At 41.5% G+C, this 16,790-nt stretch overlaps 1 long non-coding RNA gene across 1 annotated transcript; it reads right to left on the bottom strand.

Annotated features, from left to right (window-relative positions):
- Positions 1-1,313: 1,313 nt before the first annotated feature.
- Positions 1,314-3,980, bottom strand: LOC135976550 (uncharacterized). Its single transcript, XR_010593770.1, has 2 exons — positions 3,864-3,980; positions 1,314-1,547 (listed from the first exon to the last, which is right to left on the bottom strand). It is a non-coding gene; the product is annotated as an uncharacterized LOC135976550 (long non-coding RNA).
- Between the last annotated feature and the right edge of the window lie 12,810 nt (positions 3,981-16,790).

The following is a 16,790-nucleotide window of genomic DNA, read 5'->3' as shown; positions in this document are numbered from 1 at the left end:
GTGAAAGTGACTTTGGAGTTTTTCAGGTCAACCAACTACCATCTCAGCCAGGTTAATTCATAATCCTACAGCTTTTTACAATAACCCATTTCCGCTTAGAAAGATCCAAGAGTGGACAAACTGGAGTCTTGCATGTCAGGATCAAAATGAGTTGGCAGGCTGTCAATGCAATCTATCTGTTCCTTACTGGACCAATGTAGATATAAATAGAGGGGCAGAAAAAGCAGGAGAACTAAACAAAAAGCAATGGTAAGAAACGACACTATCAAGCTGCATGTCCAGCAAAGTGCTGCAGGGATCAATGTTGGGCCCTGCTCTGTTTAATGTTTTCATAAGTAATCTGCAAGTGGGGAGTAAATAAAATAATTCAATATGGAGATAATTTAGATTGACATCTCAAGTAATTAGCGTGCATGAATCCATAGTTTGGGTTCTTTATTACATGTTAGGCAATATATGTGCTACCTTATGGCTACATTGCAACCTTGTTCAAAATGCTAAGCATCTGTGTACAAGGTGTGAATAAGGGACAAAGAAGAATATTCACTACAGGGCTGTGTCACTAATTTTTCTCCCAATGAGGAAAACTTGCTCTAACATCCCTATTTCTTTGACTGTTTAGCAGACTGGATATTTTCCCCAGATGCTTTGTTCCTTATTTTATTACAGACAGCAAATGTCGAGTACATACAAAGAAGAAAAAGTCAGAATGCAGCAGTTGAGTGATAGAGCCGTGTGAGGCATGCATCTTAATAGGGTGCTAATTGAAAGGACATAAGTTGAAAGCACAGGGTGTGTATTGGGCTGTGTATTAATTAAGGAACAGTGCAAATGCTCAGTTTTGGAATAAAGACCAATTTAACTTTGTTTTCCTGTGCTGTGGTGTTTGGTAACACCTCTTCATATGTGCTAAAATTCAGCTAAATTTCTTTGTTGGATGTTTCACAGATGAATGGAGGTGTAAGATTATTGTTTTATTTATAGACTGAAATAAACAGAAGTGTTTGTATGATTTAGGATTATTTATAACTAGTGCAAGCCTCAAGGGGACGTTCCCGAATTAAAACTTTCAGCTAAGATATTCAATAGATTTACACTGGTTTCCTTCAGGTTCTACTCTACAGTCAGAGGATAGACAGAGCTGTGAAGGGAAGGGAGAGATTTCACCCAAATGGGAAGAGAATCGGCATGAAAAACCATAAACATAGCTCTTTGTTGTCAAACGACTCACACAACACTTCTACTGACATGCAAAATGTGAAACCTTTGAGTGGTTCAGCCAGTTACAGGAATTGAAAATACAAATTGCCAACACCTTGTTAGCCCTGATTTTATTTATTTAGAGTGTGTACAGTCATCTAGCCAAGCGATGTCATCTTCAGTGGCGTGATGCAGTTCTTCTAGGTCACTGCTGGACCTAGTCAGCAGGCATTCCTCGACAATGTGCGTGCGGCATCGTCTTTGTCGCGCTGCAGCTGCACAAAGTTCTGTCACGAAGGCCCCAGCAACACTGGTTGGCTGCACAGAGACCTTGTCCGGTCTGGAACCTGTTCAACAGGGACCATTGGTGATGGGGCTGGTCAAAACCAGGTGGGCAGATTGTGGGATCGGCGACGAGGGACTGGTTGGGGATTATAACAGATACCCATTCCTTTCGCCAGAGTGTTTCCACCCTAACATCCTGGCATGGAGACGTGACAGCAAACATGCAGCTGGTGGTTTAAAAAGATCATTGTGCAGGCTGGATTTGGCACATACTTTCTCCAGTAACTTGCCAGTGGCAACCTCTCGTCTGATATGAGGAGGAGCGATATTGCTCAGAACTGGGAGCCATGGGAGTGGAGTCAGGTCGTAGGGTGCCGGAGATGATACACTTGGCGTCATGTAACTGTGAATCCACCAGTTAGCCCTGATCACCACCTTCACCTCTCCCATGCATAGGGATTAGGGTTACACATAATAATGAGAGACAGCAGAAGAGGGTTTGCAAAACCTCACTGGTCAAGTTTAGGTTTTCATAAGGCCAAACATGTCCATCTCTGGACTGAGAGATAAGGCTAGTACCCCTTCCTCAAGTCCCACCACAGTGCCCGCAAGAAATCTATTTTGTGTATCCCATTCCCTACTCTTCATGTCAATTATCTTCTTATATTGTAGTCTCCTTGGGGCAGTGACTGTCTCTTCTTTGTACAGCACATCCATCTACCACCCAGGCAAGTGAGTAATCATCCAATTACTGCTCTTCTTCACTGCAGAATTAACTTGAGTTATAACTCCAGTCCCAACCACACGCAAACCCTTAACTCCATTATGGCGGTGCTTTTAACTGAAGCTTGCTAGTTGGTCAATATGTACAGGCTGCAGCTTGAGTTAGCACAGCTTGTCAGTGGCTAACACAATCACCCTGTGCAGTTTGAGGATTATTTTGCAGCATGGCCGCTCTCACTCGAGTTCACTTGGGCGTGGATAACTCGAATTAACTTTGCAGTGAAGAGAAGCCCTTAGTGAGGGCTAAACTGAGGAGCAGCTTGACAAAGTGTCAGCTAAACTTATTTATAATACATTTATACAATAGTCACATCTGATTTTTAAAGTGCATGCAAATATTTTAAGCGTATCCCATTTCCTCCTCTTCCTGTCAATTATCTTCTTATATTGTAGTCTCCTTGAGACAGTGACTGTCTCTTTCTTTGTACAGCACATCCCACAACAGGGCTGCTGGATACAAGTATAATTTAATATTGAACAGCAGCAAAGACCATTGGTGGTTCAAAATTAGATACCATTTATCCCCTTTCCCTGAGTTTAGCAGACCAGGAGAAATGGGTCTGCTTCCCTGTCCCCTCTTCATTTATTTTTTTAAATGAAGTGTTCAGTTAAATAATCTAGACCTAGACCCTGCTTCCTGGACAACACCACCCTGCTTTCTCTACAAGTGACTTCTAGAAACATATTACAAAATGTCGCCCAATTTCCCACTAGACTAACTTACAGTAAATGTCAGCACCTGGGCTCAGACAATTTGTAGACCCCTTTGGGTCGTGCTTCCCAACACTCTAGAGTTTGGCCAAAGTGACCCCCAAAAGGGGAAAAGGGGATTTGGGCCCTGCTTTCTTTTAAAAGGGAGGCTGGGGGATGGGAGGGGACAGAAGAGAAAAAATTCCTCCTGCAGTGTAAATTCAGGTGTTACCTACCCCTGGACTAATGAAAAACTCCTAGAATGAGAAGAACAGGAGTACTTGTGGCACGTTAGAGACTAACAAATTTATTAGAGCATAAGCTTTCGTGGACTACAGCCCACTTCTTCTGTAGTCCACGAAAGCTTATGCTCTAATAAATTCGTTAGTCTCTAAGGTGCCACAAGTACTCCTGTTCTTCTTTTTGCGGATACAGACTAACACGGCTGCTACTCTGAAACCTGTCCTAGAATGAGGACATCAAAAATCATATGTAAATAAAACTTGATTAATTGAGAGGGGGAAGTCATTGCTCTTCAGACTATTTGTAATTTTTTTTTTGGTTACTGATTGCTAACACCTATTACTAAAGCACTTAGAAAAGCTCTCTTTCTTAAGGGTTCAACACCTTACTTCTTCAATTAAAGGCTGAGAAAGCTACAAGTGCTGATTCATCCAAGAAATCCTGACAAACACAAAGATCAGACTTGAGATTCCTGCTGCTATTTCCTTTGGTTAAAAACAAAGAGGAAGAAACACTTCTTTTTAAAAAAGGACATGAATAATTCTTAATAAATAATAAAAGAGCAAAATAAATGAAGGCCATGAGTTATTTTTTCCCCTTGACACAGCATGTCTAGAACCTTGCAAGGCAATATGAACAGGAGCAACAAAATTCTCACTTACCTCAGACAGACCTAAAAACCTGTAGTAACTTCAGAGCTGTAGAAGGAGAAGCCTGTCTTTGGGACAGGGTGAACCTCAGCATTGTGGGAAAACCTGTAGGGAGAAAGGGCTTGTAGGAGATCCAGTTGTAAAAGGGGTGTCTCTGTTGACCATAGAGGAATTTCCTTTACCCAGAGCACAACTAGAAGTCTAAAAAGCCATTTTTTTTTAAATATTAAAAAATATGCCCCAATGCAAAACAGATTTCAGGTAACTCACCTATCTGTGCCTCAGTTTCCCAATCTATAAAATAGGGATAATGACACTGCTCTGCTTTGTTAAAATGCTTTGAGATCTACTGAAGAAGAGCTTTGTGGAGTTTGAAAATTTCCCTCTTTCACCAACAGAAGTTGGTACAATAAAAGATACCACCTCCGCCACCTTGTCTCTCATATAAAAGCGAGGTATTATTATTATATTGATTAAAGCAGTTCTGCTTCTAACAGACCTATGCCATAGGTAACTTTGAATATTATGGTATTGATCCTATACACCTCACTTACCCTAAAATTCGGATAGTATCACCAAACATTATCTTGATATTCTTCAATACAAGAGATGTAGAGCCTCCAAGAGAATTTCTTCTTACCCCTCCCCGCCCCCCCCCCCAAAAAACAACAACACAAGCTCACCCTCTTCCCCATACCTCATGGGCACCTGCAATGTTGGAATGAGGAAAATACCATCCAGTGCTCTCAGGACTATCCTGTGGCAATCAGTCTGCTCTATCTGTAACACATGTGCCAGTGTGAATCAAAGATAATATTACAAGATGCCCCTGCAGCATAAGCCGGCCATCACCATTGGCCCCAGTAACTCAGTCCCCTTTTGTCATAGATCGATGATGCTGCAGAGACAGCTGCATAGAGATCAAGATTTGCAGCCTCCTATGGGACACCCATTAGCAATGCTCCACAGGTTAGATATTGTCTAAGGCCTTTCCCCCAAACTTCCACCAGTTCAAACACTGAATCAGTGTTAAAGCTGGGGAGAGTGGCAATGAACACAAGGCTTTGACGGCCAGACCCATTTTTACTACCGTTTCATTTTGACTTACTCTCCAGCAGTTTTAACTGAAACTGGCAATCCAAGCCAGACATGCTAATGCAGAGGTGGCCAACCTGAGCCTGAGAAGACGACAGAATTTACCATTGTACATTGCCAAAGAGCCATAGTAATACATCAGCAGCCCCCGCATCAGCTTCCGCCCCCCTCCCCTGGCTCCCAGCGCCTCCTGCCCACCGGCAGCCCCGCCTATCAGTGCCTCCCGCTCCCTCCCTGCACCTCCTGATCAACTGTTTTGTGGCATGCAGGAGGCTCGGGGAGGGGGGAGGAGCGAGGGCACTACAGGCTCAGGGGAGGGGGTGGGAAGGGGTGGAGTGGGGGCAGAGCCAGGGGTTGAGCAGTGAGCACCCCCCTGGCACATTGGAAAGTTGGCGCCTGTAGCTCCAGCCCCGGAGTCGGTGCCTATACAAGGAGCCGCATATTAATTTCTGAAGAGCTGCATGTGGCTCCGGAGCCACAGGTTGGCCACCCCTGTGCTAGTGGTTCATCTGAACCAATGTCAGAACTGTCTGGTAAATTTCTACAGCGTAAGGACCAGATCTCGAGGGTGTTGAGTGCCCTCCACTCCCATTGCTGTCAATGGGAATTGCAAGTGTTTAGGACCTCACCAAAGGCGCTCAGCACCCCACAGGACCAAGGCTCACGAGAGGGATGGTTTCCTTTTTTCCAGCCTTGCTCTCTGATGAACTTGGTTTTGGCCAGCCTGCCCAAAGATCAGGAATTTAAGGATGTTTCCAGATCCCCAATGCCATTGCACTGCAAACATTCTCACAGTTATAAGTCGCTATCAGAGACGGCAACTTTGTGCGGGAAATAAACCCACATTATTCATGCTTACTTGTCTCAATTAGTAAGCATGCCCTGGGAGACACAGAAAGGTCAGAGAGAGGAAATAAGCATTGGCAATCTTGTCACGTTCCGCATGTAATCTAAGGAGCTGGTTTATTTAAAATGATCAGCCATGAAACAGTTAACAATTGTTATGTTTGAAATGCCACCATTACACAGTGCTGTCTGAGCATACAGACAGAAAGCAAAAATAATGTAGATATGTGACCTGCCCCCTCCACTCTGTTGGATGTTAACTCAGAAGCCTACTAATGACAAAGTAAATGTTAATCATTTCACTATGGTTATTTTAACAGAAACATCAGTTATGTTGGGGTGGCAGGCAGGACTTGAGTGATAATTGTATTTCACATCTATATAGCGTACATCTCAAAGCATTTTATGAAAGCATATAAGGATTATTATCCCCATGTTACAGCTAGGATATCTGGGATACAGAGATTATGAGCTGCCCACGCCATCTGAGCAAGCTGGTAGTGGGCTATGAGGCTTTATAAGGTCTTGTATACATTTGTTCTCAAGGTATGTCAAAGATGCAATATTTTAACTAAACGTAAAACTGTTTGCTGAGGTGCACAGCCATGATTTCATCTCATGAGTATGTGCTTGAAATGCAAGGAAAATGTTGTCAAATATTTTACTTTAGAGGAGTCCCTTTCTGTTTATGCTGTGCTCCCATAGAGACACAGCATGCTTTGAATTTCACAGCTTCAGGGGAGTGAAGAGCCCTTGAGTGTATACATAAGTTGAGAATACGTTCCTAAGAATTTGTTCTCAGGGAGCAGTTTCCTTTAGTTGTGTTCTTAATTCCATGTCTTATTTATTTTCTTCTTTGCAATCTGGTCTCTCCTTTTCCAATTATTCAGTGAAGTTAAAAGGAGACACATTTAATAATGGATAAAAGGAAATATTTTTAAAAGCAACGTGGGGATTTATTATTGCAGGAACTTATTGGGACAAGAACAGCAACTTAAGTTTTGAAGAAAGTACTAGTGATTCTAATGGATAATATCTACTGTTATGCCAGCAGTGGTTCTCAATCTATTTACCATTGTGGGCTGCATATACAGCTCTCTATGTGTTATGTGGGCCACATCCACACAATAGATATACTATCTGCATGGCCCTGAGGCTGTCACATGGGCTGCAGCTGTGTGCTGATTGGGCCGCAAGCAGCCCGAGAACCACTGTTATATAGAATATAAACATGCTAAAGGCTCTCTCTCCCTCTTCATTTTCCAGGACATCAGCTGGGGTCAAGTAAAACGTCCTCTACAGCAGTGGTTTTCAAACGTTTTTTCTGGCGACCCAGTTGAAATGGTTGATGCCCATGACCCAACTGAGCTGAGGATGAGGGGTTTGGAGTGTGGGAGAGGCTCAGGGCTGGGGCAGAGGGTTTGGGTGTGGGGGTGAGGGCTGCAGGTTGGGGCCAGGAATGAGGGGTTCAGGGTGTGGGAAGGGGCTCTGGGCTGGGGCAGGGGGTTGGGATGCAGGAGGGGGTCAGGGCTCTGGGCTGGTGGTGCAGGCTCTGGGGTGGGGCCAGGGATGAGGGGTTTGGGGTGTAGGAAGGGGCTCCGGGTTTGGGGGGGGGGCTCAGGGCTGGGGCAGGAGATTGGGGCACAGGGTTGGGATGCGGGCTTACCTTGGGCGGCTCCTGGTCAGCGGCACCGCAGGGGTGCTAAGGCAGGCTTCCTGCCTGTCCTGGCACTGCGGATTGCGCTGTGCCCTGGAAGTGGCCAGCAGCAGGTCCGGCCCCTAGGTCCATGGCCCCCCCGCCTAAGAGACAGACCTACTGCTGGCTGCTTCTGGGACGCAGCGTGGTGTCAGAACAGGTAGGAACTAGCCAACGGTACTTTTAACGGCCCGGTCGGCGGTGCTGACCAGAGCTGCCATAACCCAGTGCCTTCCATTCCACGACCCAGTTCTGCTCTACGGTACAGGGTTGCAATTCCAAGCCAATTAATAAGCATATTGGACATGCTCCAAAGGGTGACCCATTGAATCCTCCTTGGCTAGGAGAGATGATAGCTAAAAGGAAAGGTGTGCATGCCTGTAAAAGAGGATAATAAGAGGGAGGGCACCAAAGATACAAAAGATCTAGCTCCTCGAAAAAGAATCTGACAGTTGCCCAGTTGTATGCACAGCAGTCATTGTCTCTGCTACCATGAAACACAACTCCTACAATCAATCAGCTAAAGTGTTTCTCCCCGGAGGGAATGAAGGCATCATTTGTACACTGCATTTCTCTTCTTTCCAGTGGCTCAAGGTCTCTAGGAGATCCTGCTAACAAAAAAATGCAGCCACAGAATTATCACAGGAAGGCTGATGTTTTTGAAAGCTCTGTGGAGAACTTCATCTTTTCTTTATAATTAGGATGTCTGGAACATCATTCCACTTTTCAAGAGGAAAATAGGATGCAGGAAATTACCAGCAAAGTTGGTTGAATTACTCTGGTGAAGCATTATTGAAATCAACGAAGAAGCAGCAAGAAGCTACTCAGAGAAAAGAAGCTTCATTAACAAGACTCGGTAGGGATTTTGAAAGACTTCTTGACTTTTTGCTTTTCTGAACTCCTCAAAGACAAGCTTGAGGTGGATGCATGTGCATTGGGGGGAGGGGAAATGGGGAAAAGGAATGTGGGAAATGCAGTATGGACATACAAAATGGAGACAACAAGAGGAACTGTTGAAAAGAAAACAGGATTATTATTGTGATTAAGAGAGTAATAATCAGGATTGTATAATGACCAGCACTGGCAAAATCAATCACCCTCGGTAATTGTATCTATATTACTAATTGAAACCGTAGTTTCAGCACAGTTGTTGAGAATATTCTTGCTAAAAGATTGACTTTTGTTGGCAGGGAAAAGATAGTTTGTTTACTTGGTAGCTCCAAAACCTATTACAGGGTGGCCCAACAGTAAGAGCAGAGGACTGGGGGTCAGGACTTTGAGGTTCTCCTCTCATTTTGTGATCTTGGGCAAGTTACTTAACTTCTGCATACTTTCAGTCAGCCCACAAATAGTCCCCTCCTGTTCGCGCTGATGATGTCAATTTTTGTGTGTGCATGCTCAGCTTGGTCTTTTCAGCACCAGTATGGGTTATCTTCTGCACAGAGATATGATGAAAGCACTGTTTCTCATTCCCAAGGCAGTTACTGTTAGCCAAGAGGGAATATTACTAAAGGACCAGATTTATAAAGGTATTTGGGCACCTAAAGATGCAAATAGGTTCTTCTGAAAATCCGATAGGCACCTATCTGCGTCTTTAGACACCTAATTACTTTTGTAAATCTGATCCGAAGTCCCTAAACCAAAATAGTCACTAGTAGTTGGAAATGTTATGACCCCTTGAATCTGAATGAGGCTATCTTATGACAAAGTAGGGAAAAGTTATGAGGTTTCTGACCAAAACCATAGAAATCAACCCATGTCTCTTTCTAGATCAGGGGTAGGCAACCTATGGCACGTGTGCCAAAGGCGGCACGCGAGCTGATTTTCAGTGGCACTCACACTGGCCACCGGTCCCGGGGGCTCTGCATTTTAATTTAATTTTAAATTAAGCTTCTTAAACGTTTAAAAAACCCTATTTACTTTACATACAACAATAGTTTAGTTATATATTATAGACTTATAGAAAGAGACCTTCTAAAAACTTTAAAATGTATGACTGGCACGCGAAACCTTAAATCAGAGTGAATACATGAAGACTCGGCACCCCATTTCTGAAAGGTTGCTGACCCCTGTTCTAGACCCTTAAATGCTCAGTCTGAGTGACTGCCTTCCATCACATTTGTGACAGTCCACAGTCTTTCCATTCTATTTACGTACTAGTGAGGCAGGTGAGACGTGCTATCTAGAGGTTAGAACATAAGATTGGGCTTGACACCCAGGTTCTCTTCCGTATTCTGCCAGTCAGGCTCTGGGACTTTGAGTAAGTCACATAAGTTCTCCATGCTTGTTTCCCCATATGTAAAATGGGAAAAGAGATTGGTAGAACTGACTAGGTTTTAAAACTGCTTTAAGAAAAGGGTGTATGTGCAAAGTCTTACTCAATTTACATTTAATACATACACAGTTTTCCTAAACTTAAACATCATAATTCCCTTCTGCATTTTTATGAATAGCAGGACAATCAAATATATGTTCAGTCTAATATCTGTAAATCTCTCTTAGTGGACTGCATTCTTCACTTGTAGGGAGATGGATGATTTTATGTATTATAGATAGATTAGTTTGTTGTTCCATCACTTAACTTCTGCGGATCCTACAGTACGTATAATCCTAACCAGGGGACTGGAAAGCTGACAAGGCTTCTAAAGGTCTTGCATGTTCAATGAGTCTGTTTGTCTGTGTCTAATGAGAGAGACAGGAGGTAGAAAGACTGTTTTATAGATCATGTTGTTTTTCATTCTCCCTATTTCATGGTGTAGAGCAGACTCCATAGCTGCACTGACTTCTATTGTCTGGTTTTCTCAGTTCACTTTGCCACACCTGCTACAGAAACCCTTTCCTGTTTCCAGTGGAATTCTAGCCATCCTCACTAATCTTCTCTTGCCTTTGATGTCCTTGTGAATCTCAGCTTTGTCCCCTTTCACTCCATGGCCCTCCTCCTCAAAAGCCTCCCAGGGTTTGTTTTTACCTCCTTCCTTTACTTTTTACTGCTTGTAACACTTGAGAGTTATTCCTTACTCACAGGGCAAATTCTTTCCCGTAATGTCACTTTTGTTCCCTCTTACAAACAAAAATGTGATTGGGCTGGCTTCTTGTGTGTCCAATTTTGAACTTAGTTTGAGTGCTACACACGATACAATCCTATTGTGTTTTTAACACTGTAGTCAAATGTTTAAATATTAAAAATAAATAACAAAATAAATTTTTAACCCATGGAGGCCTAAATTAGTTGAGAGGTGCACTTCTCTTTCCTGTTGGATGTCATATGATACATCTGAAAGGGTCCGGAGCATGGTCCACTGAACAAGAGGCAGGAGAACTGGGTCATATACCTAGCTCTGTCAGTGACTGTGATGTGGGTACATCACGTTGGACTTCTGCACCTACCTTTCCTCATCTGTATAAAGGGGGATGATATTGACCTTTCTACTACACTTTGCGTGATAACTGAAATATATAAATTGTTCATTTCTCCATTGTATCCTCTTCCCTTGAATGTGTCATATAGTGATACTAGTGGATTGTTTGCAGGTTCTAAAAATTGCACCATCACTTTTATCATCTTATTTTTCCACATGGCCATTAAGTGGACAAGACTTCTTTGCAGATAAACATTACTTAGGGAAGCTGATGTATAACAAATCATTCTTTCTAGCAGAATGTGCGCACAATTGAAAATGTACAATAAACAGGAGAACAGCACTTATCTGTGTCCCTGTAACACTCCCAAGAACACTTGTTCTAGTGCTATACTTTGATTTTAATTTTTTTGAACTAGGGATCACCTGTTTTTTTTTTTTTAATAGGCTTTAGTGAAATGGTCTGGCACTATGGCAGTACAATACTACAAAACTGTATTTCAGCAACTTTGGGAAAAAAATAAGTGCCTCTTCTTTGCTTTGTGCATCTATTTCATTCATTAAAATCTCCCATTTACAGTTGTTTCATTCATAATTCACTCAATCTGACCTGTATAACACAGGTCATAGAATTTCCTGGTTATTCCTGTATTGAGCCTAGTAATTTGTGTCTGAAAAAACTTATCTTTCAGAAAGGTATCCAGTCTTGATTTGAAGACTTCAAGGAATGGAGAATCTTCTAGCTCCTTTACTAGTTTGTTCCACTGGTTAAGAAGCATCACGGATTTATCATAATCATTGATAAGAAGACAAGGCTCTGCCTGGCACAATCTATTTCTCCTTCACTAATCTCAGGCCAACGCCTCTTCAGTGGATGGGGAATGGTTTGTAGTATATGTGGAAGGTTAATGATGTGCTGAAAGCACGGTCACACCATTAGAGAACCAGCTTCAGTGAGATGTGTGTTCTATTCCCTGCTCTTCCGTGGACACTCACACAAATCAGCCTCTTCCCCCCTCTGCACAGTAAAAATAATACTAAATTAAGTACCTCATAGGGTTCTTGTGATAAATAGTAGCAGAGTTTCCAATTCATTGAGTGGAAGACAGTAGGAAGCTGGCAGGATTTCTTTACAGCATAGACCATATGTTAGTAGTGTCTAGTGAATCACCATCCTCATTCACAATTAACAGGACCTGCTCCCCTTCTTAGAGCGTCCCCTCCCATTTGCGAGGTCATGACCTCCCTTCCAATCATGGAACAGCCCAGTGGAGACTATAGCAATTCTCTACAGAGAAAAGTTGCATCACTCCCCCACTAGTCTAACGTTGGGGTTCCCCCTCAGACCTCTTCCCCACAGCCTCCCTGTTCAATTACTTATGTCAGGCCAGCTTACCTGAGGATAGTTATAGTAAATGACTTCAGATTGGAGCACTATATTCTTATATGGGAAGAGGAATAAGTTGCACCAACATGAGCACATTTGCAGTCGTAAAGCGTCTGCACAACGGCTGTATGACTGTAGTGGTAGGGGGAAAAAAGTCACCCTCCTTCCTTTACCATCATTGTATAAAAGTAAAGAAAAAAAAAAAGGTTTATCGGAGGCCTTAGAATTTTTCAAAGCTCTAATGCAAGAATGCGTTTGTCCTTTTTGAAAGAGGTAATGGCATGGTTTTCTTTTCTTGTTCATTTCATCCTCTATGCCAGGGGTTCTCCAATTGTGGGTTGTGACCCCATTTTAATGGGGTCACCAGGGCTGGCTTAGACTTTCTGGAGGCCGGGGCCGAAGCCCATTGCCTGGGGCTGAAGCCCGTAGGCTCAGGCTTCAATCCCACCTCTGGGGTCATGTAGTAATTTTTGTTGTTAGAAGTAGGTTTGAGAACCCCTGCCCTATTCTGTTCTGAGCTAGTAATGACAGCCAGCACAGTGTGACTGGGCAAGTCTGCAAACCACCAGCAAGTATTCTACAGCAGAGTTCTGGAAACCTCTGGTGTAAAAGCGGTCTTTGTGTATTTGGAAAAAAATAGTCATAGTGCAGTGCTCTGCTGAACAAATATATATATAAATCCAGCTGGTTCCTCTAAGATATATTGTATTTTCTTAGTGAATTATAAATATGTAGTTTCCAATAACATTTTATTTAATAGCAGAGGAACTGCTGTAACTATTAGAGGCAAACTACAAGACAGATGTAAAAGTATTTGATGGATGGCTGGATACAGCACCTGCTCTATGGACATAGAAGCCAAATTAACATTTATGTATTATGTAGATGTGTTATGTTCATTAAAATATGTAGCTGTTTTCCCAGTGTATCTTCTGCCTAGGGAAGTGTATAAAAAAATACTTCGGGTCAGTTTTTCCTTCTTTTTGGATTTAGAAAGTTTTTAATACAGGAAGTCTTCTCCCACCAGACATCCACACTTGTTTTTTTACATTAGTCAGTCATTTCTTGTCTACCCTGGAAAACTCAAATAGCAACTTAAGAACTAGTAAAGTGATATAAGAGAATGAAACCTGAGAGGTTGTGGGGAGAAGGATTTTAGGCTGACTGTTAAAATTGGTGTTTGCTTCTGTTAACGTCTGTTTTGACTCCTGAACAAATACACACTGGGCTGACAGGCTGTATGCATTAAGATTTCAGACACTCACCTTTCCATTACAGGATGACAGCTTACCATCAACCTGAGTTTTCCCACACATTCTTATTTTAGAAAATGTAATAAAGCAAACAGATCACTAACAAGTTCAAGTTGTCTTTTTACATCACACAACAGCAAAAAAGAAACAACCCACACACCTTTTTTTAGTTATTTGCATGTCACCGATCTTGCCCACTAGATGGCTCTACTGTCAAAAGAGGATTTCATTTGTTTTTTTCCTATCCTTCCTGAACAGTAACTGCCCTATTTTGTTTGTCCTTCTCTTTAAATTAAAAGAAAAAAAACCCCTCGGAAAGTAAATAATATTTTGTTTGGCATTTATGAAGGGATTTTCTTCAGAATAATCCATATTTGTCCATGAATGGGTCTAGCAGCCTGTATGGTTAATCACAAGCCAGTACACAGGGATTAGCAGAAAGCACATGATTCTAGACTACACAAGACCACACTGAGTCAGAAGCAGAGCTGAGATTAGAACCAAAGTGTGTAGCCCATAATCCACAGCTCAGAGCCTTATAAACACTCTTCGCCACATTCTCAACAACGTACACAATTCCAACAACATGCAAAAAGGAGTGAGGTCATAGTAAACAAATATGCAATTTACAGGGATGTGTTGCGAGGCACAAGACCTGAAGTCCTATTTCTAAAATGTATGGCTCATTGTCATCTTTTGCCAAGTTATTCTATTTACATTAACACTGAGGCATCTATGTGGAATTAATTTTAATTCATATAAAATTATGTGACAGACACTTGTCAGACCTGTAATAAAGGCTCAAAATGCACTTACTAAGATTACATAGTCCAACTTGTCTTTTAAAAAGAATTGAGCAGACACTGCATCATTTTTCAAGAGAATGTACAGATATCCACAGCTATAATAGGGAAACATCAGAGAGTGGTACTAAAAGGACACAGGTTAAAATCTACCCTGTGACAGCAGTGTGTATGTTTTTACTGGTGCCTGTTTAGTGATTTAATATTTGACCTAGATGATCAATAACTGACAAAGTTCAATCATGTCATTTGACAGAAAGAAAATACTTAAGAGTTACAGAAAACTATGTTGCAGGACTGTAACTATTACAATTAAATAGAGATGAACCAAAAAACTTGGAACTCAAAACAATGAGGTCTAGCAGATAAAGTGACTGGACGTCAGAAAACTTACTGTTCATTTTATGATAGACCAGAAGCTTGGAGATTTAGCTAAACCACTTGCCAATATAGAAGTGGGTTAAAGGACATGGTAAGAGTATTAAAATGGAGGGGTAATTATTCATGCAAACTATGCCCATCTCAAATTTTTAAGGACTATATGTTAGTGCCACTGCTGTGACTTTGTGCACTAAAGAGGTTTCAAACATTCAACACTGCTTTGAGTAGTGGTTAGATAGTGGATTGAGTAGTGACATATCGTAACTCAGACTTCTTGTCTAGTTTCAAACCAATTCTGCAGTGTTGGTATAAGCAGCAAGTCACTGAACCTGTTCTGTTCCTCATCTATGAATCAGAATACCTATTTAAGAGGGAATGTTGCAAATATTAGTTGGTTCACGTGCAGAACTTGGCCTTCAACTAATTCATTCATAAATGTATGCATAGTTAGTCAATTTAAAACAAATTATACTTTAAATTGAAGTTGATTTAGGTTGTACGTTAACTGAAATGAACGTAAGTATGTTTGGCTGGAAGTGTATATTTTATAATATTTTCATTGTGTTAGTTAAAAGATAAAGCTACAATACCACTCAAACACTGTTTTAATTACACTACTCAATTTAGATATAACTAGGGATGATGTTCTGCACTGAATACAGTGGACACTACAAGTATCAAATCAATCTAGTTCTATTCTAGACTATGACATATCCACACAGTAGTTTGCGAGTGACAAGTCTAAACAAGCTATTACCAAGCAAGATTCAGGGATACATTAAATTAGCTTGGTATTTTCCCAAAGGATTCAAAATCAATAATATTAGCAATATTAATGAAGAACCATTTAGTTTCAGATTTATTAGAGGGTGCATAAATTTGATCAAGACAAAAACTTATGGAACAGGGAAATAACTAAGTTGGGGCAAATAGGGGGGCATGTAATGTTTACCACCATTTAACTCTGCACTGAGATGTAAATTAAATTGCAGGAAGTCAGACAATTGAGGAATGCAGATTTGAGGGGGTAGGGGGGAAATCGATTGGTGAAGCATTCATGATAAAGTCCCTTATGAAACTCAAAGATTTTAATGTTCCCAGTAGCAACCAATCACTTGCATGTTCTACTACAAGAAATGGAGTCAACCAAAATCTTATCAGTGAGCAAAAATACTACAGAATACAAACAGCATGTAAAAGGATAGGGCTCCATTCTCAGTCATGTTGCTTTTCTAGTTAACACATCAGAAAGGAAAACTGGGGTCCCAATATTTTATTAATCATTTTAAAATGAGGTCTAATCTTTGAATGTTATAATACAAGACTCTGGGATCATGGATTTCCTCATTGCTTTAACTGTAGTAATTGGGGCCATTTTATATTAGATACATCAGAATAGCAGATCAGTTCATTTGGCAAGTCCACCCAGGTGTTTATTTGGTACAACCAGGATGAGAAACTTTAAAGTGTGATCTCACCATGTTGGATAAAAAAGATACTAAGTAGTTTGCATTGAACTGCTTAATGCTGAAGAATTTTTAATGGCAAATGCTGTCATGGTGCCTCATGCCTCCATTCTCCTTTATGGGTCAGGTTCTCCACCACAGAGGCTACAACTCTGTTGATGCACCTCAGGTAGGGATTCTCATGATGCACCACTGTGGTTCAGCATGAGGGGCAGCCATGGTGCATCACTGGAGATGTCTGTCTAGAGCGTGCCCAGCTCAGAGAAGATGGAGGATATTCGGTAAATAAACTACAAATTCATGAGGCACTTTAGCTGAAATGTTCAGTTTCAAACTGAAATGAGGAAATTTTTTGTCAAAGATTCATAAAGTTCTCAGTACTACATTTTTCACCAAAGGAGCTGATTTTTTTCCATCTAGCGTTGGGGGGAGGAGAGAGGGAGGACACCACATTTTCCAGCCAGCGGTGGTAGGGTCCATATTGCAGTAGTATCAACACCAGTTTTCGAAAAAGGACAGATTTTTTTTTATTCCCCCCCAAGCACAACTCTGTACATAATGTACTGTTGGTGTATTCTATTACAAACAAGCAGCTGCAAAAACCAGGGATAAAACCCAGAAACTGTGTTTTGAGAGAAAAAATTATTATCCAT

This window comes from Chrysemys picta, chromosome 19 (assembly GCF_011386835.1).
Source record: "Chrysemys picta bellii isolate R12L10 chromosome 19, ASM1138683v2, whole genome shotgun sequence".
Classification (NCBI taxonomy): Eukaryota; Metazoa; Chordata; order Testudines; family Emydidae; genus Chrysemys; species Chrysemys picta.
This window is presented reverse-complemented; position numbering and strand designations above follow the sequence as displayed.